The sequence below is a fragment of the Alosa pseudoharengus genome, unplaced genomic scaffold (genome assembly GCF_046254945.1).
Source record: "Alosa pseudoharengus isolate Yale_2024_CS ecotype anadromous, Long Island Sound unplaced genomic scaffold, YU_APseudo_1.1 YU_APseudo_1.1_scf_1, whole genome shotgun sequence".
NCBI lineage: Eukaryota > Metazoa > Chordata > Actinopteri > Clupeiformes > Clupeidae > Alosa > Alosa pseudoharengus.
Genome location: NW_027468564.1, coordinates 6,963,765 through 6,987,504, shown reverse-complemented (window position 1 = coordinate 6,987,504; position 23,740 = coordinate 6,963,765). Strand labels below are relative to the sequence as shown.

General features: G+C 38.8%; 1 long non-coding RNA gene across 2 annotated transcripts; it reads left to right on the top strand.

The window, feature by feature from the left end:
* Nucleotides 1-22,567: 22,567 nt before the first annotated feature.
* On the top strand, nucleotides 22,568-22,976 carry LOC143136248 (uncharacterized). Of its 2 annotated transcripts, XR_012989282.1 has the most exons (3): nucleotides 22,568-22,583; nucleotides 22,670-22,819; nucleotides 22,900-22,976. It is a non-coding gene; the product is annotated as an uncharacterized LOC143136248 (long non-coding RNA). The 2 variants fall into 2 exon arrangements; XR_012989279.1 differs by lacking the exon at nucleotides 22,568-22,583 and having other exon boundaries at nucleotides 22,624-22,819.
* The last annotated feature ends 764 nt before the right edge of the window (nucleotides 22,977-23,740 follow it).

Below are 23,740 nucleotides of genomic sequence, written 5' to 3'. Positions count from 1 at the left end.
GCATTTGGGGGTAAGAAAGACATATGATCGCATTATGCGTCATTCTATTGGCCTAAATTAAAGAAAGATGTTGCGGCCTATATAAAAACCTGCCACGTATGCCAGATGACTGGAAAGCCCAATCAGGTTATAAAGCCTGCACCTTTGCATCCAATACCTGTTGTGGCTGGTCCTTTTGAGCATTTACAGTTGGACTGTGTAGGGCCGTTGCCTGTTGCTAAAAGTGGGTCTAGGTATTTGCTGACCATAATGTGTCAGGTAACCCGTTATCCTGCTGCCTACCCACTACGCTCTATTACAACCAGGTCCATTGTAAGGGTTCTTTCACAGTTTTTTTCTATATTTGGTATTCCAAAGGTTATCCAGACTGACCAAGGCTCCAATTTTATGTCTCGTGTCTTTGCTCAGGTTTTACGCCAGCTTCACATAAAACACAACAAAGCCTCAGCTTCCCACCCTCAGAGCCAAGGTGCTCTTGAACGTTTCCACCAGACACTGAAGTCCCTTCTCCGTGCTTATTGTATGGAGTTGGGACGTGACTGGGAGGAAGGTTTGCCATGGCTGTTGCTTGCCTCTAGGGAGGTGGTTCAAGAAAGTACCGGGTTCAGCCCTAATGATTTATTCTTCGGCCACTCTGTACGTGGGCCTTTGGCTGTCCTAAAGGATGGTTTGGACCTCAAGGAGCCACCAAAAGCGTGATTATGTAAATGGTTTTAGAAGACGTCTTTACAAGGCGGGTAGGTTGGCCGTGAGAAGTTGACTAACACTCAGTTTAAAATGAAGGAGCGGTAGGATAAGCAAACTCAGCGTCGTGTTTTTGCAGTGGGTGATAATGTGCTTGCTCTTCTGCCAGTTTTGTCATCTCCTTTCCAGGCAAAGTTTTCTGGCCCATACACTGTTGTCAAAAAGGTTTCAGATGTTAATTATGTAATTGCCACTCCGGACTTTTGCTGTCACAAAACCAGATAGTTTTCCGTTGCCTCGTATAGAGGATTGTGTAGACCAAGTTGGTGCCGCCACATTTGTTAGCAAATTCGACCTCCTCAAGGGCTACTGGCCTTTGACTGACCGTGCAAGAGAGGTGTCCAGTTTCATCACTTCACAGGGGTTGTTCTCCTATAAAGTGATGAGTTTTGGGTTACGTAACGCTCCCGCCACGTTCCAGCGACTGATGAACACGGTAGTCGCTGGTCTAGAGGGTTGTGCAGTGTATTTAGACGATGTGGTGGTCTTTAGTAATACTTGGGGTGGGCACTTGGACTCTATTAGAGCTCTGTTCCAGCGCCTTGCCCAGGCTCAGTTAACTGTCAACCTTGCAAAGTGTGAGTTTGCGAGGGCGACAGTGACCTACCTGGGAAAGGTGGTAGGCCAAGGACAAGTGTGTCCCATACGAGCTAAGACTTTGGCCATAGACCAGTATCCGTCACCCACAAACAAAAAAGAGCTGCTAAGGATTTTAGGTATGGTGAGTTTTTATCGTTGTTTCTGCCCAAATTTCTCTTCAGTTGTTGCTCCGTTAACTGACCTACTGAAGTCCAGTGTCAAGTTTACCTGGACACCTGATTGCCAGACTTCCTTTGAGACTGTTAAAGCACTCTTAACTCCTGTCCTTGCAGCGCCGCAGTTGAACCGGCCATTCAAACTGCAAGTCGATGCTAGTCAGGTAGGAGCTGGAGCTGTTTTGCTCCAGGAAGATGAACATGGTGTAAAGCACTCTACATAGCCCGACACGATCGCATTGTCGATATTACAACCAACGAACTACGCAGAGTATATGGACAAAGTGTAATACACACAAACAAAAAAATACAATTGAACTGGTTCACACACTTGAATGACTACTCTCTACAAAGTGTTCTCAGAGACTCTCCAAACACTCCTGACATTGTTGTTGTTGATGATCTTTTAAAAACTGTTGTGATTCTGGAAGTGGGTTGTTGCTTTGACATGTACATGACCTGTGTTTCTCAGAAAAAATGTTAAAATACCAGCCATTAACCCTTACGAGCCCGACCGTTCTAATTTCGTTACAAAAGTAACGATGGCCAATCGTCTAATATCTCAGCTGTCCAATGACTGATTTTATTTCTGAAATCTTCCCCGTAATGCTGACAACATAAGCTTCAATTTGATATGATTGGTTAAGGGGTTTATGGCGCGAAATGTTTTGGATACTTGAAGATGAGTCTTGAGCATTATATTGGCAAGACAGTATAGCAAGCCAAAGCTGAATAAATCAATGGGCGCCGCGTTTCTAAGTTGCGTTCTCTTACATGAAATAAGTTGAGCGATATTTTTACTCCTCTCAATATGTAACGTTAGTTGTAGAAAATAAGATGTGAAATCACATATTCTGTCAGAAATGTAATTAACGTATTGCCTTTCCTCCGGTTGTTATCTGTAGTGAACTATTTTAGCTTGCTAACTTCTAAATGACAAACATCAGACGTGCTTGTCTCAACATTTTCTAAGATGGCATGACTTGAAATAGATGAAGCACAACTCCTCTCAATATTTAGTTATAGAAAACATGATGTGAAATCACATATTCTGTCAGAAATGTCATTATTGCATTTCAGCTGTTTGTTACTAGGTGAAATGTAATCTGTCTTTATCTTGATGCCAGCCAGGCAATCAGATTTAGGGTAGCTAAACCCATGTGTAATACAATGACTTTTCATAGGCCTACTTAGAAATATTTCGAGTATATTCTAAGGATGCTTCAATAGTTTAGGCTACCTCTTCTTTTGTGTGCATACATGCACAAATCTGTAGTTTTGTGATTTTATTTTTTACATTAATAAAGGTATTTGTATGATTTCGCTCTTGTTTCAGATGGAGGATGACAAGACCTACACAGACCTTCTCGCAAGCCTGAAGAGGTAGCTGACTGCTCATGAGCTTGTGCTCACAATGCTGAAGACCATGAGGGGATGGAGGAAGAAGGTATAGATTTATGTGCTGTGCGTAGGATGGTGCAGACTAAAAAACTGTGTGAAATAGACTTATGTTCTTTTTTACTCACATTGTTGTCCCAGGCATATGTGGTTTTACCAACCGGAAGGAATGGGAGCTTGTGCTTAGTAGGCCATCGTATGCAAACAGTGCGGGGCATGGGACAAAGACCCCAGAAGAGTTTCACAGGTTTCTGGGATTGATCATTTACATGGGGGTTCACTTCCCTCCCTAATATCCATTGCTACTGGGGAACCAAGTCTTGGCAGGGATCAGGGGACATTGACCAAATGATGAATACATATTGTGTACTCCAAAAAACGCAGAATACCAGAAAGCACTTTTTCTCCATTGACATTGCCATTGTCAGTAGCTTCTTGTTATTTCAAGTTTGACAATGCAATGCAGAATCTGGTGTTGAACCTAGGTTTGGTAGCTACAACCAGAAATAATTTGGAGGAAATCTATCACAACAGCTGGTAGGCATTTCCGTTGAAATTTCAGCCTCACCTTCAGCTGCTCCAACTACTACTCTGTCGTCTTTCCATCAAGTACATATTCCTGTATAGCAGGAGCTTGTTATAAAAAACGTACATAATAAAACTAAAGTAGCTTGTATGGCCCTGGAGTGTAACGGTAGGCGAATTTGTTTTATTGATAAACAAATTGCTGTCAGATTTGGCATTCTGCAAAAGGGGACGCGTTTAGTAATGAGTCATAGCTCTTCTGTGTTCAACCTTCAGGTTCCCCACCCCACCTTTCCCTATCCTCGTGTGTATATGTGTGTATGTGTTTATTCTCCACAGGCTTTTTCTAAGTATATAATCCACTTTCAAAATGTTTAGAACACATTGATTTTTGAGTGATGTTGATTGTATTCCTAGCTTTTCATGAATAATAATACATAATAATATATAATTTTCATATTATACTGATTTATATAAGGAAGTTGTATTTGTTGAATCAAATGTATTTTATGTCTCTTTTCCGAAATGGTCTTCAATGAATACAGTATACTTACTTCCTGTATTACTGATAAGGTACGGTATGTTTTTTTTTAATGTCATTCTTATTGACTGTAGCATTTGCTTATATACAAATAAATGGTTTATTCTTATAGACCAAATACATCTAAACCATTGTTTCTGACTTGATTATTAGTTTTTATGCATACTTTTATGTTGTTGGTGAGAAAGTGAATGTGAATTCTGTCAACATTCTAAATCCCGTTTCCTGCATTTTTTTACACTGATCACTAAAATTACCATAACTTTGGAAAGGTTAATGATATTCCAATACATATTTTTTTTGTTAAATAGCCCACAACTTGCTGAACATTTCATACACTCTATATTTTTCTCTATCTTGTAGAGAAATATGATGAAAATTCATTTTTATGTGAATGAAATTAAATTTTGACAAATTCCGGATATACATTTGGAGAGGATTTTCAAATACTGTTCATTACTATATCAACATTACCATATGTATTTTACATCATTTCATAGAACTGATCCTTCTGATTACAATGGTATGTATATCCCATTGATGGTATGTATTATACTCAAGAAATAAGTTTTTTTTGTGTGAGGAGGTCATCCAGCACCAAAAATGAAATGTACGGCACGGGCACGAAAGGGTTAACTCATGCTCTTTCAGTAGGTGGTTATAGCACAAAAATGGTTGTACTTATTTATGGTAGCCTTGGACATGTTCATAGACTCTGTGTTAGAGGATTGCAAATTGCTGGACTTAATAAGACAAAATCTAAGCAAATAGCCAAATACTGCTCTGTGTCAGCCATCATAGGCAGTCTGCATGTATGGAGAAGGCGGTGCCATCTCTACCCCTGATAATATGTATTTATCCACTGATTTAACTGATCATATGTATTTATACACTGATTTAGCTGATAATATGTACTTATCCTGATTTACCTGTAAAGCTGTAAGCACTTGCACAGTGTTTGTGTTGCTGTGTGAGACACAAATGGGCTCTTTATTAATATTTGGAATGCTGTGTTGTTGTAAATCATTATTGGTCATTCCAAATAAATGAATTAAATGTGTGTGTGTGTGTGTGTGTGGGAGTGTTTGTATGAGTGTGTGTGTGTGTGTGTATGTGTATGTGTATGTGTATGTGTGTGTGTGTGTGTGTGTGTGTGTGTGTGTGTGTGTCTGCATGATATCCTATATGTCTAAACTTACTCTAGTCCTGATGGGACTGATCCACTGCTGAATACAGGAGGGTCAAGCAGGGACCCATCACTCCTCATGGACACACAGCTGGGCACTGGGGATAGAGGTCTCTGTGTCTGTGGGCTGCAAACACAAACACACACAACAAAACAAATAACCATTAATGACTGAATATGTCCACCAATCATGTTACAAACATAACCATGAATCTGTCTCCTAATTATTCTACATTGTGTCTTTCATGTTTTCTTTTAATTATTCTTTAATTACATTATTTTTTAATTATTTTACCTTGTGTGTTTTTATGTTTTCTTTTTTTTAATTATGATGACTTTTATACTATTCTTTGACTATATACAGGGTGTCTACAGGTATAAACAAGTTACATTTAAGGCTTTTTAAGACCTTTAAATACCACTTCTAAATTAAATTTAAGACCAAATTACAATACCGGTATAGGAAATATACAGTACTCTTTCCAAGTAAACACACTGAATGAACAGGAACAATGCTTTACAAATGATGAACAAAGCATTTTGTAATAGTTTGCAACTGGTTTATAATAAGAAAATGATTTCATTTATAAGTGGTTGTTTCATTACTTATTAAGTATAAATCATGTACTTACAAACATATTTTTTGGATAGGCTTATTTACTATGAACAAACTATTTACTGTGTGAACAAATGCTTTACTGATGATAAATTATGTATGAACAAGAAATTACTAATGATGAACAAACCATTAACTAATAAGTAACAAAGGATTAATAAATTATAAATTGTGTGTAGTTATTATAAGGTGTTACCCGTTTCTTTTTTTTTTTTTTAAATACATTTAGCAGTTTGGCTTTCCTTAGGGTCTATGTAACTTGTAACTGGGGTAACTGGGGTAGTTCTGAAATGGTTCTATTATAATTTTTTATATCACAATACATATCGTTATCACAAGAGGCTGCAATGTATCTCACAATATGGATTTTAGGCCCATCTCTACGCTATATAAATAAACTTGACATGACTAGGACTGTTGGTGTGTAATGTATATGTATGTATCACCAACAGACGCAAAAACTGGGTGAGTTCATGCTGTCTACACTCACCCCGCACTGGTCTGTGTTGATATGTTGAGCTTGTTTAAAGGGTCATCCAATCCATCATCCATGTCCTTGTTCTTCTCCATGGTCACACGGTTGGGTTGTGCAGACTCTTCTAAAGTGAATGTTCTACAGTGACCTTGCGGCCTCCTGTTGAATAATTTTGGTTTTATTAGACCAGTACGACAGACAGGAAACGTTACATTCTGGAAACAGAATTAGCAATGACCTTATAACCTGCTGACCATTTTATTAATTTATCAGAGGGTGCATACATTAGCATACATTGATATTTGTACCAGACGGGGTACTAATAGGACACATTGCTGTGTGCACCGGGGTACGAATAGCATACATTGATATTTGTACCAGACGGGGTACTAATAGGACACATTGCTGTGTGCACCGGGGTATGAATAGAATTCACTTCTTATTGCACCAGGGTACGAATAGCATACACTGCTAATTGTACCAGGGGTGCAAATAGCCTTACCCTTTGTTTTAAGAGTGAAGGAGAGAGAAGAACAACGAAGGTGCTAACTGATCAGTGCAGTTAGTGGAAGACAAGTCTGCACAGCCTGCATCAAGCACCACTAAAATTCCAGAAACTCAGGTTGGACCAACCACAAGGTGAGGCTTTTGTGGACTCTTGTTTGCAATCAGCTGGACAAATGATTTAGCTAATTGATGATATAACCTGTACACCAGCAATTGTTGAACATTTACCTGTACAAGTACATTGACAGTAGCCCAGCCTAAACAGCATGTTGTAGGCCTACTGTAGAAATGTCACTTAAATTGCAACCGCAACATGCCTGCTTGCCAACGTTCAAACGACAACGAAAAAGATAATAAAACAACAAGAGGGTTGAGTCTGAATGACACTGAGTTTTTAGACACTGAGGGCCAGATGTACGTACATTTGCGAACGTAGCGGTATCAGCGTCATGGACACGCCGCAGACTGCGAACGCTGTCAGACCCAAGTTTCCGTCGTATTTATCAATAGTTCAATCCTTAGTGTAAACTGCGCCTTTCTCTGCCTTTCTCCGCCCATAAACGCAATTTACGAACATCCACAACTGAACGGCAGCGCCTATACAAGCCCAGTTGAATGAAGTAAACTGATGTCAACATTAAAAATGACGTGAAAGTGAAAGTAAGACATTCGAAAGGCCAACGAAAGTTAAGGTTGCTTTTGGTAATACAAATACTTTCACCACAAAAAACTGGTGCTCTAAATAGTGATTCTGTTGTCTTTGAAAGGTTCTCTTATTGACGAATTGAACTGCAATTTGGATTAACACCTGCTTTTACAAGGCGGAAGTATTTAGGCGCAGAATAGACGCGCGCTTTCAGGAGCAGTCTTTGTACATACCGCGGAATACATAACTAGGCGCTATTTACTCTTCCCCTCCCATCTTTTTACGCTAAACTCCCACTTTCCCCTGGATCCTCCCAAGAATGCATATGCATGACATGACAAACGCAATCTGCCACTCTCAGCTCCCGCGACAGGCAGTTTGCGCTTTTACATCATTGCGGCCTGTTTGTACATACCTCGCAATGATTTTACACGCACATTGCGAAACAAATACGCCTGAAGTGGGTGCAAAAGCGTTAGTACATCTGGCCCTGAGTTTTTGTAGTTAAGAAATATTTTCGTATAAAAAAATGGTCATTTTTCAATCTCCTTCACTGACGCCTATGGAAAAGGCTTAACGTCCCAAAACAACGATCAATGATCATCAAATCTCTCTCTCATATTGCTCCTCATAACCATCTATAAAAAAGTTTTTTTTCTTTTCTTTTTTGAGCACATCCGAATCCCAGGACATAACGCACTGGACCTTATAATAGGCTCGAGATATAATTCCAAAGGGGGCAGATAGGGGCCACTGCACTTAAAACTTAAAAAGATGAAGCTTTCCGAACTTTGAAATTGCGATCAGTGACTGGCATCGGGTGAACGAAGCTTTTCGAAGTTGAACAGGCTATTAAAAACTATTTGCGCACCTCCATGTCACAGGAGAGACTAGGCTCTCCCTTCTATGAAAAAGACGTTAGGCTACCTGCAAACTGGCCTATGATTTCATTGCTGAGTTTGCGGCAAAGCAAGAAAATGTTTTTTTTCCTGAGTCAGGATATGGCTAGTCAGTGTTATTTATTTGTCCAATGTTAGCCTATAGATACAGACCAGTACATTTTATCAATAGTTTGAATGTCGTGTGTGTTTCTGCTCATTGACAAATACCGTTCAGCACAATGATTCATGCCCAATTAATTCCCCCTGTTAAAGTATTCGCCTTTGTTAAGCGTTCATCTTCCGATAGTTCGTCAAAGTGACGCTTCACTCTCCGTGCTCTAACATTTTCAAATGTACTCTGAACCCCCATTTATTTGCGAGTGTCTGCGCTGTAGCCTTGGCCTGGTCAAAGGCACGCAGGTAGTCAGAAAGGACCGGTATAGAATTTTCCAGCAATTGCATTGCGTGGGTAGCGACGGAGGTCACAGGCCCTGGTGCGACTGCACTTGCTGCACCTACTATATTTACGCCACTGCGTGGAGCGCTAATGTGTCTACTGTAAATCATTCATGTGTGAAAGTCATTAGGCTGGAAGCGCTAATGTGTCTAAGCTCATTAATCTACTTTCAATAGGCCTACTGTACAGCCTGAGAGGGGAAACATAGCGTAGGCCTACTGTAGAGTAAACAATCAGTTTACTTAGTTACATTTGTTTAGTTAAATCCAATCTCCATGATATGCTTAGCCTATAGAAAGACGAAGTCGGGAAAGTGCTTCAGAGAAAACGCATTTATTGAAATAATGAACAGTCTACATTCAACATTCTACAGTCTAAATTTAAAGCACGTTGAATCCCTGGGAAGATCTGCGTGTTGTGCGGAGGAATTCGTTGATCTTATGCAGTCCTTCAGTTCACTCCTCCCCATAGCAGGGAACTTTCGTTGTGAGACCACAAAGTGTTTCACATTCTGCGGCAGTGCGCTTGCCCTTCGCTCCATCCCAGTTGGTGGTTTTGCTCCAGGCTTTATAGTGTTCCTCTGTGACGATGGACCTGAAGAGCAGACATCCGTATCTGCCCACTGGCACTTGGCCGTAGCTCTGTTGGTGAATCTTAGCGTGGTCTTCGGGACCAACATCACGCAAGGTCACGTCTATGGCAAGCGATTTTATCATTTATCTGCTAAGTTTGACTATCTGGAATTAACATTGTAGATATCAACAACGTCTTTCTGACTAGTCGCAATTACATTTTGGATAGTTGGAATTGTCATTCAAGATATCTGTAACGTAATTGTGACTAGTCGAAACGTCAGATAGAGATATCTGTAATTTAGTTTTGACTAGGCAAAACTGAATTACAGATATCTGTCCTCACGTCATTGAAAACAACATTCAACTCGTCACACATCTTAAATGGCAATTGCAGATATCTTTAATTCAGTTTTGACTAGGCAGAATGAAAGGTGAAGATATCTCAAACGTCATTATGACTAGTGCAAATTATTGTGCAAGACGTTGCTCTTTAGTTCCGTAGCAGAGCCGTCTAGATTTCTAGGCTAGAGCCCATCTACTTAGACATTGTCAGCTAATTTCCCCTCCCCAACATAATCGAAGAAAAAGTGGGCTTATTTCCTTATTTCTATGAATGGAAGAAGAATAAGCAGGCTGTAATGTCGTAGCCTACATAAATTAGTAGGCCTAGGCTACTAAATGCACCAGCACCAGCTACAGGAAATTCCATTCATAATGGTGTTGGCTGTAATCGAAAAAATCAAAGCAACATTGAATCATCAATTCTTGCTGCCAGCTCCTGTCTTGCATAGGCTGCAGCATTAAAAAGACGATTAAAAACTCCTTCGCCCTCTGGCTGCTCTGACATCGTGCTAATTACAAAGTTAACAGTTAACAGGTGCTATGTGATTTAATGATTTGAACAACAACGGTCTTCTCCCGCCTAAAGTGGGATGCGGGCCTAATTTGCATAGCAATACTGATATCTCTAACGTCATTTCGCCTAGTCAAAACTCTAATTCAAGATATCTATAATTACATTTTGACTAGGCAGAATGAAAGTTATAGATATCTCCAATTTCAGATATCTCTAATCAAAACTCATTCAAGATATCTATAACTTGATAATAGATATCTACAATCAAATTATGACTATCCCTAACTCCAGTTTGAGATATCTACAACGTCATTTTGACTAGTCAAAATTCCATTTACAAATATCTACAATGTCATTTCGCCTAGTCAAAACTTAATTCAAGATATCTGAAAAGGAACATGTACATATCGTGAATTGAAGTGAATTAAAGATATCTTCAACTGGAGTTATGACTAGTCAGAATCAAATTGTAGATATCTCTAACTGGAATTACAGATATCTACAATTCAATTGCAGATATCCGTAATTCACATAGTGGATATCTGCAACTGAATTGTAGATATCCGTAATGATAAACCCCATAGAAATGAATGGCAAATGTGGCGTCATTTGTCCTAGGAAGAATGTCTTTGTGGATATCTGAAATGACAATTATGGATAGGAAGAATTCAATTGCGGATATCTAAAATGTTCGTTTTGACTAGGCAAAACTGAATTACAGATATCTGCAATACATATCCAGTCTAGCGGGAAAATGTTAAAATCGCTTGCCATACACGTCTGCGTGTTGACTAGGAACTTGGATGCTGTCGTTGAGTGTGACGGAGAGGGCCAATGGAGACATCTGCAAGGAGGACGTTTCTGGAGCTGGTGTCGAGGTGCACCTGGGGATTGGTCTCTCAGGCGTCGAATAACTTCTCTGCTCACGTAGCGTCGCCTGAAGTTCTCCGATTCCAGCTTTCATCTCCTGTAAAATGTCTCTGTGGCTCTCCAAGTGGCTGGTCTCTCGGAGTTGTTGAAGCTCTCGTTTGAGGTTGTTGACCTCCGCTTTCAACCGATCATTCTCGGCGTCTCTGTAGGCTACTCGAGCTTTCTCCCCTCCCCCACCCCCTTCTTTCACAAGCAGTGCAGCTTTCTGAAGCGGTGCCTTTTGAAGCTAATGTAACAAATACCACCAATATTGTTGTGTGGCAATAAAAGTATCCAGGGTTTGCGCAAGTAGCCTAAATATATAAATAAATTAAGGACATACAATCCTTAACGTGAAAAAGCTTAACGTAGCTTAATGTCCCAAAACAACAAGTCGTTTTATGCGCTCATTATAAAGAAAGTTTAACGTGTCCCAAAACAGCTGTCAATTAATCACCAAACGTCAAGAGGGTTGAGTCTGAATGACACCGAGTTTTAGACACTGAGTTTTTGAAGTTAAGAAATATTTTCGTAATAAAAATGGTCATTTAACCAATAAAGGCTGAAAACATGTACAGTAAAACTGTAGGCTATACAGTACATGCAACCCAGCAGAAGACTATTATAGGCTATTGGCAAATCATTGAGCATCATTCACACATTGTAGCCTATTCTGCACAGTTTCTACACGTGGAGCGCTAATGTGTCTAGGCATACTGTAAATCATTCAAAATGTGTGAAAGTCATTAGGCTGGAAGAGTGTCTACTGTCAGTGACTAATGCGAGAAGCGGGTTCTGTGTTGTAGGCTATGCATTTTTCCGACACTTGGCTGCAAGTGTGGTGGAACGCATGGACAGAGCCCTGCGTAAAGACCGAGGCACGCACAGCCAATGGACTTACATAGCCGCAGTATAAAATTGAACACAATAGGCGTGTTCGTCTTGTCTGAGTCTGACTTTCGTCTGGCTCTCTACGTAAACGTGATCTTCAGAGGCTAGCCGGCAGGAGCTACAACAGAGGGCAGCTCATCCCGGACAGAAAGGCTACAGTCTGCCCAGAGGCGCACCTTGTCAACAGGCAAGGCAGGCAACTGCTTGGAGCCCCGAGCCGCTAGGGGGCCCCCGAGACCTGGTCTCAGCGTGTTTGCCGGTGCGACAAGCAAGAATTTCGTCCATAGATTACGTGATTTTGCGTGCTCCTGTTGTACAAACAGTACATCTGTACATGTATGCTATGGCATATAAACAGCGGATCTGTGTTCAAAGGAGTTCAAATAATCCGCACATATTTAGGCTACTGTGGTAAACGTCAATTGAGGGTGTAAAGTGATGACGAATCAACATCGGAGTTTGGCATTCAATGAAGTTACAGTAATGCTAATGGGCAGAAAGATTGAACATGGTTTGCTACATCTAAATGACAATATACTTGAGCTAGCTAGCGATAGTTACAACTAGTTAAGCAAGGAGATGGTTAACATTATGTTTGCATTTGTATTAATTGCGATAAGGACCAAGCATAACATATCATTTTTTAAATCACATTAATCGTGTGCTGCCAAAGATTTTTAATTTTACATCGTCACTTGTTCTGTTATCAACGATTCTCTTTGGCTGCTAATATTTTGACCCTTTGATGCACCGTTTATTGTCCTCAAACTGACACAGACACTTGCTAGAAGATAATAAACATTAACGCATGCAGTTCTGAACTCCCGGTCGGCTGAATGGGCTTTTTACTTATAAAAAAATAATAAAAAAAACCCTGTCGGCTCAGTCGACATGAAATTGAAATACATGAAACAATTTAAATCACTGAAACACCTCAAGTTTAAGCTATAATCTACAACATGGGTCGGCAACAGGCAAATTATTGCGCTTTTGGGTCGGCCAGCGCTTCAATGTTGCGCTTTTGTGCCTCTGTTTGGAGCAGATAGACCACCTTGAAGGTGCCACTGCGTTTCGTAGTGCATTATGATATTCTTTTCAAACATCGGCAGCGTTGCATATCGGATACACAGGCTTTGCATTTGTGAAACCAGGTAGGATGAACACAACATTTTCTTTCCATTCCTCTTTATAGGCCCAGCTATTTTTCTCCCAGCTCCAACTCCTGTAGCTCGCTTCTCACTCTGCATGCTAATATTTCTTGTTAGCAAACAATAAACATTGTAACATCAGGAGATGGGTCAACCAAGTAGCCTATTTAAAAATAAAAGTAAGATAGACTTTATCCAAAGAAGTAATTAGAAAAAGTCAGGCTCTGTGCTAAACTGTCTATCAATGCCAAACTTATAGTATCCTAACGCCTATATTTACTATTCACAATATTGAAAGGGGAGATAAAATAGTTAATCAAGAAAAAAGAATTACTAATTTTGGGTATAGAACCCCAATAAAACTATTTCATTTCTATACTTTATATTTTGTATAAGGTTTATATTGGAGTTTTAAAATAATTGTTTATTTGTTAACTTTTTTATTCTTTACATTTATATTTTCAAATTATAAAAAAAAGGTTTTTCACTTTCATGTTTGGAACTACAGGTCTGCGCGGGACTGATTTTTCAGTCCCGCGCCCGCCCGCTCCCGCAATATTCTGTCCCGCTCCTGCCCGCTCCCGCATTAATGTGTAATTTTTAGTCCCGCTCCCGCCCCCATCTGTAACATGATGTCCCGCTCCCGCCCGCTAAAGCCCGCATGCAGGAGGGATTTCATTTTTTCATTTTTCAGTTTTTCATTTCTGTCTCACGGAAGGAGCACACACACCTGAGAAAGACTCCAGATGTCAGTTTCTTGGTTCTAAATGTAGACTAACAACTGAAGTAGGCCTAGTCTGGTGCCCTCATGCTTTCGATTTCGAGTTTTGACAATGAGCCACGTAAACGACAATATAGGCTATAGGCTTAGGCTACTATCCGTCAGTTATGCTTAAACCTCGTTTTTTTAATGCTGCCTAACAGAACATCCAGCTGAACTATAGTTATGAACACTACTTTAATCATTTCCATATTTAATTTTACGCACATATTTAATTTGCGGGAGTGCAGTGAATCATCAGTTTGTCCCGCACCCGCAAACGCACCTCTCTCATCCCGCCCGCTCCCGCAAAGAGCTTTCAAAAGTTGTCCCGCGCCGTCAGATTATTTATAGCCTAACATAATGGTGATGAACACTGGTCGATAAGGCCCCCTAGGAATTTTTGCTTAGGGCCCCCACAGACTCTAGAATCGCCTCTGAGTCTGCCTGACGTGACTCGCGGGAGACATCGCGGAATCTTGTTTGCAATAAACACAGCAGAACTTTCATTCTTACTCATTAAAATGAGCATGATGACTGACGAAATAAATTATTATGATGTAGTTTAAATAAACCACTGTTGTCATACAGTTAACAGGCCTGCATTGTAGCACATAAATTCAATATCAAGTGTTTCCCCTATATGTGTGTCTATCTATTTAGCCAACAGCAGAAAATAACAGAATATCCAAACGTTTTCAGTAGGCTAGCCTACCATTGTTGCAGAAATCACGTATAAGAATGTATCCCTTCGATTTCTGTTTATTTTCGCATATTCCAACATAAGGAAGCAGCATGAGCCTCTAGTCATAATCATCATGAGGACATTCCTCCCAAATGGCCCTATCACGTCTTTGAACTGACGTCATGAGGGCGTGTTTCAGCTCGTGCAGCTCGTGGAAGGCAACTGCAAGATCTGTCTGCAGGCTAAGACTCCCGCGATATTTTAAGGCCATGTGACATGGTGTCACGGTGGTAATGGTGCTTTTTAGATGTCTCGTAAATCCGCCGCCCGAGTTGGAAAGTGTAAATTACCCAGCTTTCTTGCGGCATTTTGGGCAGGCACGCCCACTTTACCTCGGAGTACTTGAGAGTACCCCGAGGTGGACGTACGACCTTACAACAAACATGGCTGCGCCCATAGTTGAGATGAGATTACATGTATTTTTTTTGCATATGTACTGTGTTGGTCATGTTAATACCGAGGTGAAGTTAGTTTGATATTTGATATTCGGATATTCGACAGATATTCAAAAAAAAAAAATTATGCTGCCGGTTTCACCCCGTGTTTGCAGACAATGTACAAACAGATGACCTGTCTACTTGCTCCCAGCCGACCATAGGGACCGTCTAAAAAGTAACTTCTGAATTACCTTCATAGTCTTTTTTGTCAATAGCTTTGACATCATGTGACCTAGTGACTCCAAACCAATTCAAAATAGTTATCCTGTATGGGACTCATCAGACACACTTCTTTTTATAGTCACTGTATGCACACTGTATTTTATATGAATATTTTAAAGATAATACATTATTTATCATAAGAAACGGTCTCCTTTTTTTCAATACCTCCCAAGCCATGCGACCTAGTGACTCTAAACCAATGCAGAATAGTTATCCTATATGGGACTCATCGGGCACACCTCTTTTTATGGTCACTGTATGCACACTGTATTTTTTATGAATATTTTAAAGAAAATACATTATTTCATATAATAAACAGTCTTCTATTTTTCAATACCTCCCAGGTCATGTGACCTAGTGACTCCAAACCAATTCAAAATAGTTATCCTATATGGGACTCATCAGACACATCTCTTTTTATGGTCACTGTATGCACACTGTATTTTATATGAATATTTTAAATATAATACATTATTTATCATAAGAAACGGTCTCCTTTTATTCAATACCTCCCAAGCCATGCGACCTAGTGAATCCAAACCAATGCAGAATAGTTATCCTATATGGGACTCATCGGGCACACCTCTTTTTATGGTCACTGTATGCACACTGTATTTTTTATGAATATTTTAAAGAAAATACATTATTTCATATAAGAAACAGTCTCCTTTTTTTTCAATACCTCCCAGGTCATGTGACCTAGTGACTCCAAACCAATGCAGAATAATTATCCTATATAGGACTCATCTGGCACACCTCTTTTTATAGTCACTGTATGCACACTGTATTTTATATGAATATTTTAAAGATAATACATTATTTCATATAAGAAACAGTCTCCTTTTTTTCAATACCTCCCAGGTCATGTGACCTAGTGACTCCAAACCAATGCAGAATTGTTATCCTATATGGGACTCATCGGGCACACCTCTTTTTATGATCACTGTATGCACACTGTATTTTATATGAATATTTTAAAGATAATACATTATTTACCATAAGAAACGGTCTCCTTTTTTTCAATACCTCCCAAGCCATGCGACCTAGTGAATCCTAACCAATGCAGAATAGTTATCCTATATGGGACTCATCAGGCACACCTCTTTTTATGGTCACTGTATGCACACTGTATTTTATATGAATATTTTGTAAAAAAAATACATTATTTCCTATATGAATGGTCCTCTTTTTTCAATACCTCCCAAGTCATGTGACCTAGTGACTCCAAACCAATGCAGAATAGTTATCCTATATGGGACTCATCGGGCACACCTCTTTTTATGGTCACTGTATGCTATATGAATATTTTGTGAAAAAAATACATTATTTCCTATATGAATGGTCCTCTTTTTTCAATACCTCCCAATTCATGTGACCTAGTGATTCCAAACCAATGCAGAATAGTTATCCTATATGGGACTCATCGGGCACACCTCTTTTTATGGTCACTGTATGCACACTGTATTTTTTATGAATATTTTAAAGAAAATACATTATTTCATATAATAAACAGTCTTCTATTTTTCAATACCTCCCAGGTCATGTGACCTAGTGACTCCAAACCAATTCAAAATAGTTATCCTATATGGGACTCATCAGACACATCTCTTTTTATGGTCACTGTATGCACACTGTATTTTATATGAATATTTTAAATATAATACATTATTTATCATAAGAAACGGTCTCCTTTTATTCAATACCTCCCAAGCCATGCGACCTAGTGAATCCAAACCAATGCAGAATAGTTATCCTATATGGGACTCATCGGACACACCTCTTTTTATGGTCACTGTATGCACACTGTATTTTTTATGAATATTTTAAAGAAAATACATTATTTCATATAAGAAACAGTCTCCTTTTTTTTCAATACCTCCCAGGTCATGTGACCTAGTGACTCCAAACCAATGCAGAATAATTATCCTATATAGGACTCATCTGGCACACCTCTTTTTATAGTCACTGTATGCACACTGTATTTTATATGAATATTTTAAAGAAAATACATTATTTCATATAAGAAACAGTCTCCTTTTTTTCAATACCTCCCAAGTCATGTGACCTAGTGACTCCAAACCAATGCAGAATTGTTATCCTATATGGGACTCATCGGGCACACCTCTTTTTATGATCACTGTATGCACACTGTATTTTATATGAATATTTTAAAGAAAATACATTATTTCATATAAGAAACAGTCTCCTTTTTTTCAATACCTCCCAAGTCATGTGACCTAGTGACTCCAAACCAATGCAGAATTGTTATCCTATATGGGACTCATCGGGCACACCTCTTTTTATGATCACTGTATGCACACTGTATTTTATATGAATATTTTAAAGATAATACATTATTTCATATAAGAAACAGTCTCCTTTTTTTCAATACCTCCCAGGTCATGTGACCTAGTGACTCCAAACCAATGCAGAATTGTTATCCTATATGGGACTCATCGGGCACACCTCTTTTTATGATCACTGTATGCACACTGTATTTTATATGAATATTTTAAAGATAATACATTATTTACCATAAGAAACGGTCTCCTTTTTTTCAATACCTCCCAAGCCATGCGACCTAGTGAATCCAAACCAATGCAGAATAGTTATCCTATATGGGACTCATCAGGCACACCTCTTTTTATGGTCACTGTATGCACACTGTATTTTATATGAATATTTTGTAAAACAAATACATTATTTCCTATATGAATGGTCCTCTTTTTTCAATACCTCCCAAGTCATGTGACCTAGTGACTCCAAACCAATGCAGAATAGTTATCCTATATGGGACTCATCGGGCACACCTCTTTTTATGGTCACTGTATGCTATATGAATATTTTGTGAAAAAAAATACATTATTTCCTATATGAATGGTCCTCTTTTTTCAATACCTCCCAATTCATGTGACCTAGTGACTCCAAACCAATGCAGAATAGTTATCCTATATGGGACTCATCGGGCACACCTCTTTTTATAGTCACTGTATGCACACTGTATTTTATATGAATATTTTAACGAAAATACATTATTTACCATAAGAAACGGCCTCCCTTTTTTCAATACCTCCCAAGCCATGCGACCTAGTGACTCCAAACCAATGGAGAATAGTTATCCTATATGGGACTCATCAGGCACACCTCTTTTTATGGTCACTGTATGCACACTGTATTTTATATGAATATTTTAAAGATAATACATTATTTACCATAAGAAACGGTCTCCTTTTTTTCAATACCTCCCAAGCCATGCGACCTAGTGAATCCAAACCAATGCAGAATAGTTATCCTATATGGGACTCATCAGGCACACCTCTTTTTATGGTCACTGTATGCACACTGTATTTTATATGAATATTTTGTAAAAAAAATACATTATTTCCTATATGAATGGTCCTCTTTTTTCAATACCTCCCAAGCCATGCGACCTAGTGAATCCAAACCAATGCAGAATAGTTATCCTATATGGGACTCATCAGGCACACCTCTTTTTATGGTCACTGTATGCACACTGTATTTTACATTAATATTTTAAAGAAAATACATTATTTCATATAAGAAACAGTCTCCTTTTTTTCAATACCTCCCAAGCCATGTGACCTAGTGACTCCAAACCAATGCAGAATAGTTATCCTATATGGGACTCATCAGACACACCTCTTTTTATGGTCATTGTATGCACACTGTATTTTATGTGAATATTTTGTAAAAAAAATACATTATTTCCTATATGAATGGTCCTCTTTTTTCAATACCTCCCAATTCATGTGACCTAGTGACTCCAAACCAATGCAGAATAGTTATCCTATATGGGACTCATTGGGCACACCTCTTTTTATAGTCACTGTATGCACACTATATTTTATATGAATTCTTTAAATAAAATACATTATTTCATATAAGAAACAGACTCCTTTTTTTCAATACCTCCCAAGCCATGTGACCTAGGGACTCCAAACCAATGCAGAATAGTTATCCTATGTGGGACTAATAAGACACACCTCTTCTTATAGTCTCTGTATGCACACTGTATTTTATATTAATATTTTTAAGAAAATACATTATTTGCCATCATGAATGGTCTCCTTTTTTCAATACCTCGCAAGCTTTTTTCTCGCTAGACATCACAGATCAACATAGAACTGTTCTGCTATGTGATAATAATCAGACACATGTCAATGTGAAATAATATTTTGCATGAACTATTATATTTAATTTTTTTTAAAGAATCATATTTATTTCCTATGGAAAACAGCTTTTTGCTCAATAGCTGCCATATAAGGGGTCCTAGACAACACAGATCAATCCAGAACTGTTCTGATTTTGGGGTACTTATCAGACACACCTAAATATGAAAAATGATTTGGCATCTACTATTATATGGAAGGTATTGAGAAAACACAGTTTCCATAGGAAATAAATGGGTACTATAAAATAGTATGTGCAAAAATTATATTAATTTGAGGTTTGTCTGATTAGTCCCATAAAGGATATTCTGCATTGGTTTGGTGTCCCTACGTCACTTCCCTTGGGGGGGGGGGGTATTGAAAAAGGTGACCATTCCTTATAGGAAACGATGTATTTTCTTTAAAATATTAATATAAAATAGTGTGCTTTCAATGGTTATAGGAAGAGGTGTGTCTGATGAGTCCCATATAGGGTAACTATTCTGCATTGGTTTGGAGTCACTAGGTCACATGGCTTGGGAGGTATTGAAAAAAAGGAGACCATTCCTCATGGGAAATAATGTATTTTCTTTAAAATATTCATATAAAATACAGTGTGCATACAGTGACCATAAAAAGAGGTGTGCCCGATGAGTCCCATATAGGATAACTATTCTGCATTGGTTTGGAGTCACTAGGTCACATGACTTGGGAGGTATTGAAAAAAGTGGACCATTCATATAGGAAATAACGTATTTTTTTACAAAATATTCATATAAAATACAGTGTGCATACAGTGACCATAAAAAGAGGTGTGTCTGATGAGTAGTCCCATATAGGATAACTATTCTGCATTGGTTTGGAGACACTAGGTCACATGGCTTAGGAGGTATTGAAAAAAAGGAGACCATTCCTTATGGGAAATAATGTATTTTCTTTAAAATATTCATATAAAATACAGTGTGCATACAGTGACCATAAAAAGAGGTGTGCCCGATGAGTCCCATATAGGATAACTATTCTGCATTGGTTTGGAGTCACTAGGTCACATGACCTGGGAGGTATTAAAAAAAAGGAGACTGTTTCTTATATGAAATAATGTATTTTCTTTAAAATATTAATATAAAATACAGTGTGCATACAGTGACTATAAAAAGAGGTGTGTCTGATGAGTCCCATATAGGATAACAATTCTGCATTGGTTTGGAGTCACTAGGTCACATGACCTGGGAGGTATTGAAAAAAAGACTGTTTCTTATATGAAATAATGTATTTTCTTTAAAATATTCATATAAAATACAGTGTGCATACAGTGACCATAAAAAGAGGTGTGCCCGATGAGTCCCATATAGGATAACTATTCTGCATTGGTTTGGAGTCACTAGGTCACATGACTTGGGAGGTATTGAAAAAAGAGGACCATTCATATAGGAAATAACGTATTTTTTTACAAAATATTCATATAAAATACAGTGTGCATACAGTGACCATAAAAAGAGGTGTGTCTGATGAGTCCCATATAGGATAACTATTCTGCATTGGTTTGGAGACACTAGGTCACATGGCTTAGGAGGTATTGAAAAAAAGGAGACCATTCCTTATGGGAAATAATGTATTTTCTTTAAAATATTCATATAAAATACAGTGTGCATACAGTGACCATAAAAAGAGGTGTGCCCGATGAGTCCCATATAGGATAACTATTCTGCATTGGTTTGGAGTCACTAGGTCACATGACCTGGGAGGTATTGAAAAAAAGGAGACTGTTTCTTATATGAAATAATGTATTTTCTTTAAAATATTAATATAAAATACAGTGTGCATACAGTGACTATAAAAAGAGGTGTGTCTGATGAGTCCCATATAGGATAACAATTCTGCATTGGTTTGGAGTCACTATGTCACATGACCTGGGAGGTATTGAAAAAAAGAAGACTGTTTCTTATATGAAATAATGTATTTTCTTTAAAATATTCATAAAAAATACAGTGTACATACAGTGACCATAAAAAGAGGTGTGCCCGATGAGTCCCATATAGGATAACTATTCTGCATTGGTTTGGAGTCACTAGGTCGCATGGCTTGGGAGGTATTGAATAAAAGGAGACCGTTTCTTATGGTAAATAATGTGTTTTTTTTACAAAATATTCATATAAAATACAGTGTGCATACAGTGATCATAAAAAGAGGTGTGCCCGATGAGTCCCATATAGGATAACAATTCTGCATTGGTTTGGAGTCACTAGGTCACATGACCTGGGAGGTATTGAAAAAAAGGAGACTGTTTCTTATATGAAATAAAGTATTTCCTTTAAAATATTAATGTAAAATACAGTGTGCATACAGTGACCATAAAAAGAGGTGTGTCTGATGAGTCCCATATAGGATAAATATTCTGCATTGGTTTGGAGTCACTAGGTCACATGATGTCAAAGCTATTGACAAAAAAGACTATGAAGGTAATTCAGAAGGTACTTTTTAGACTGTCCCTAAGGTCGGCTGGGAGCAAGTAGACAGGTCATCTGTTTGTACATTGTCTGCAAACACGGGGTGAAACTGGCCGCATACATTTTTTTTTGAAAATCTGTCGAATATCCGAATATCAAATATCAAACTAACTTCACCTCGGTCATGTTAATGTTGATGTAATGCTCTTACACACTAGATTACATTGCTGCTTCAATCCAGTCACCAATTCATGCATTGCACGGTCTTGCTGTGCCTGCAATACAATGTAACAATTTGTTTTCCAGCCGTTTAGCTAGAGGCTACATGTAGCACAAAACAATAACAATGACTAGCCTCCTGCTAATGCCCCTCGTGGCCCGAGAGAAACGCGTTCCAATAGCCACTCATTCCTACATGTTGTACGAGTGGGTGTACGATGATTTACAAGACAAATAAAAAGCAGCATAAGTCTCTCCCCGGCTGACAGAAGTCGGACAGAATTTCTAACCAGTATGCATTGCGTCCATCCCAGTATGTATTGTGTTCAACCCAGCATGCATCACATCAAGTCAGATCTGCACAGATCTGCCGCAAGTCGAACTCCCCTAATGTTTGTTGTGGAAACGCCCCGGTTCCTCATTTCTCGTCAGTTCCTCGTTACTTCCTGCTACGTCCTGTCTACCTGCTTGTCGGTATGTCAACTCTATACTATCTCCTACTCGCTTGGTTTTATTAGTAGTATTGTGATCACTTATTCCTGTTATGTATGGCTTTGTAGCACTTCTACCTGTTGCTGGCAGTAATTGGTGCGGTGGTTTGTACCGGTGGAGTGCTTGCATTACGTTTTGTCGAGGTGATCTTCTAAACTAAAGAACTCGCTGGTGCCCAGCTGAGTGTCTGATTTGAAGGGGAAACAGCTGATTTCCTGGTAGGTAGCCACCTTGGATTCTGCCTTCTCACTTTCTGCTTTATGGCTGGCTCTAACTGTTATCTGATTATGCTTCGTAGATACCGTGAGTTTGGGGCTAGTGACCGCTGCTGTTTTGCCACGCTTTTCTCCAAGACCAGTGCTTCGCCTATTTTGGCCGTGAAGACGCCGACAACGCATTTTAATGGGCTAAGTGCCTTGTCTCTTGTTGTGTCTCTTGTTGTGTCTATTGATTGTTTGTGTGTGTGTGTGTGTGTGAATGAGTATGACGGTGTGCATGTAGCGTGCTGGTGTGATTTATTGTTTGGTGTGTGGTTTATTATTGTTTTTTTCTATTGTTTGTCTGTCTATTTGTTTTGGGTTAGAAACAGTTATAGGCCTTGGGTAGCATAGCTGAGATCTGCTAAATGCTGGTGTTAAGACCCTCTTAGCTTTAGCTTTCATACTCGTGTTGTTTTGTTCCTGTCTGTCTTCTTTTGGGGTTTTCATGTCTTTGTGTTGAACGTTGGTGGGAGGCCTTTTCTATACTGCTGTGGATCACCAGTGATCCTTGTAGCTGGCCTGTAGCTAGTTCTTGTTTGTATTTGTTTATTTTCATGTCTTTGTGTTGAACATTGGTGGGAGGCCTTTTCTTCTATTCTATACTGCTGTGGATCACCAGTGATCCTTGTAGCTGGCCTATAACTAGTTTGTGTGTGTATTTGTTTATTATCTTCATGTATTTGTGTTGAACATTGGTGGGAGGCCTTCTCTATACTGCTGTGGATCACCAGTGATCCTTGTAGCTGGCCTATAACTAGTTCAGTTTTCTATTTTGTTTATTATTTTCCTTTTTCTGTGTTACACATTGGTGGGAGGCCTTTTAGTATACTGCTGCGGATCACCAGTGATCCTTCTAGTCGGCCTACCACACCTGCTCGC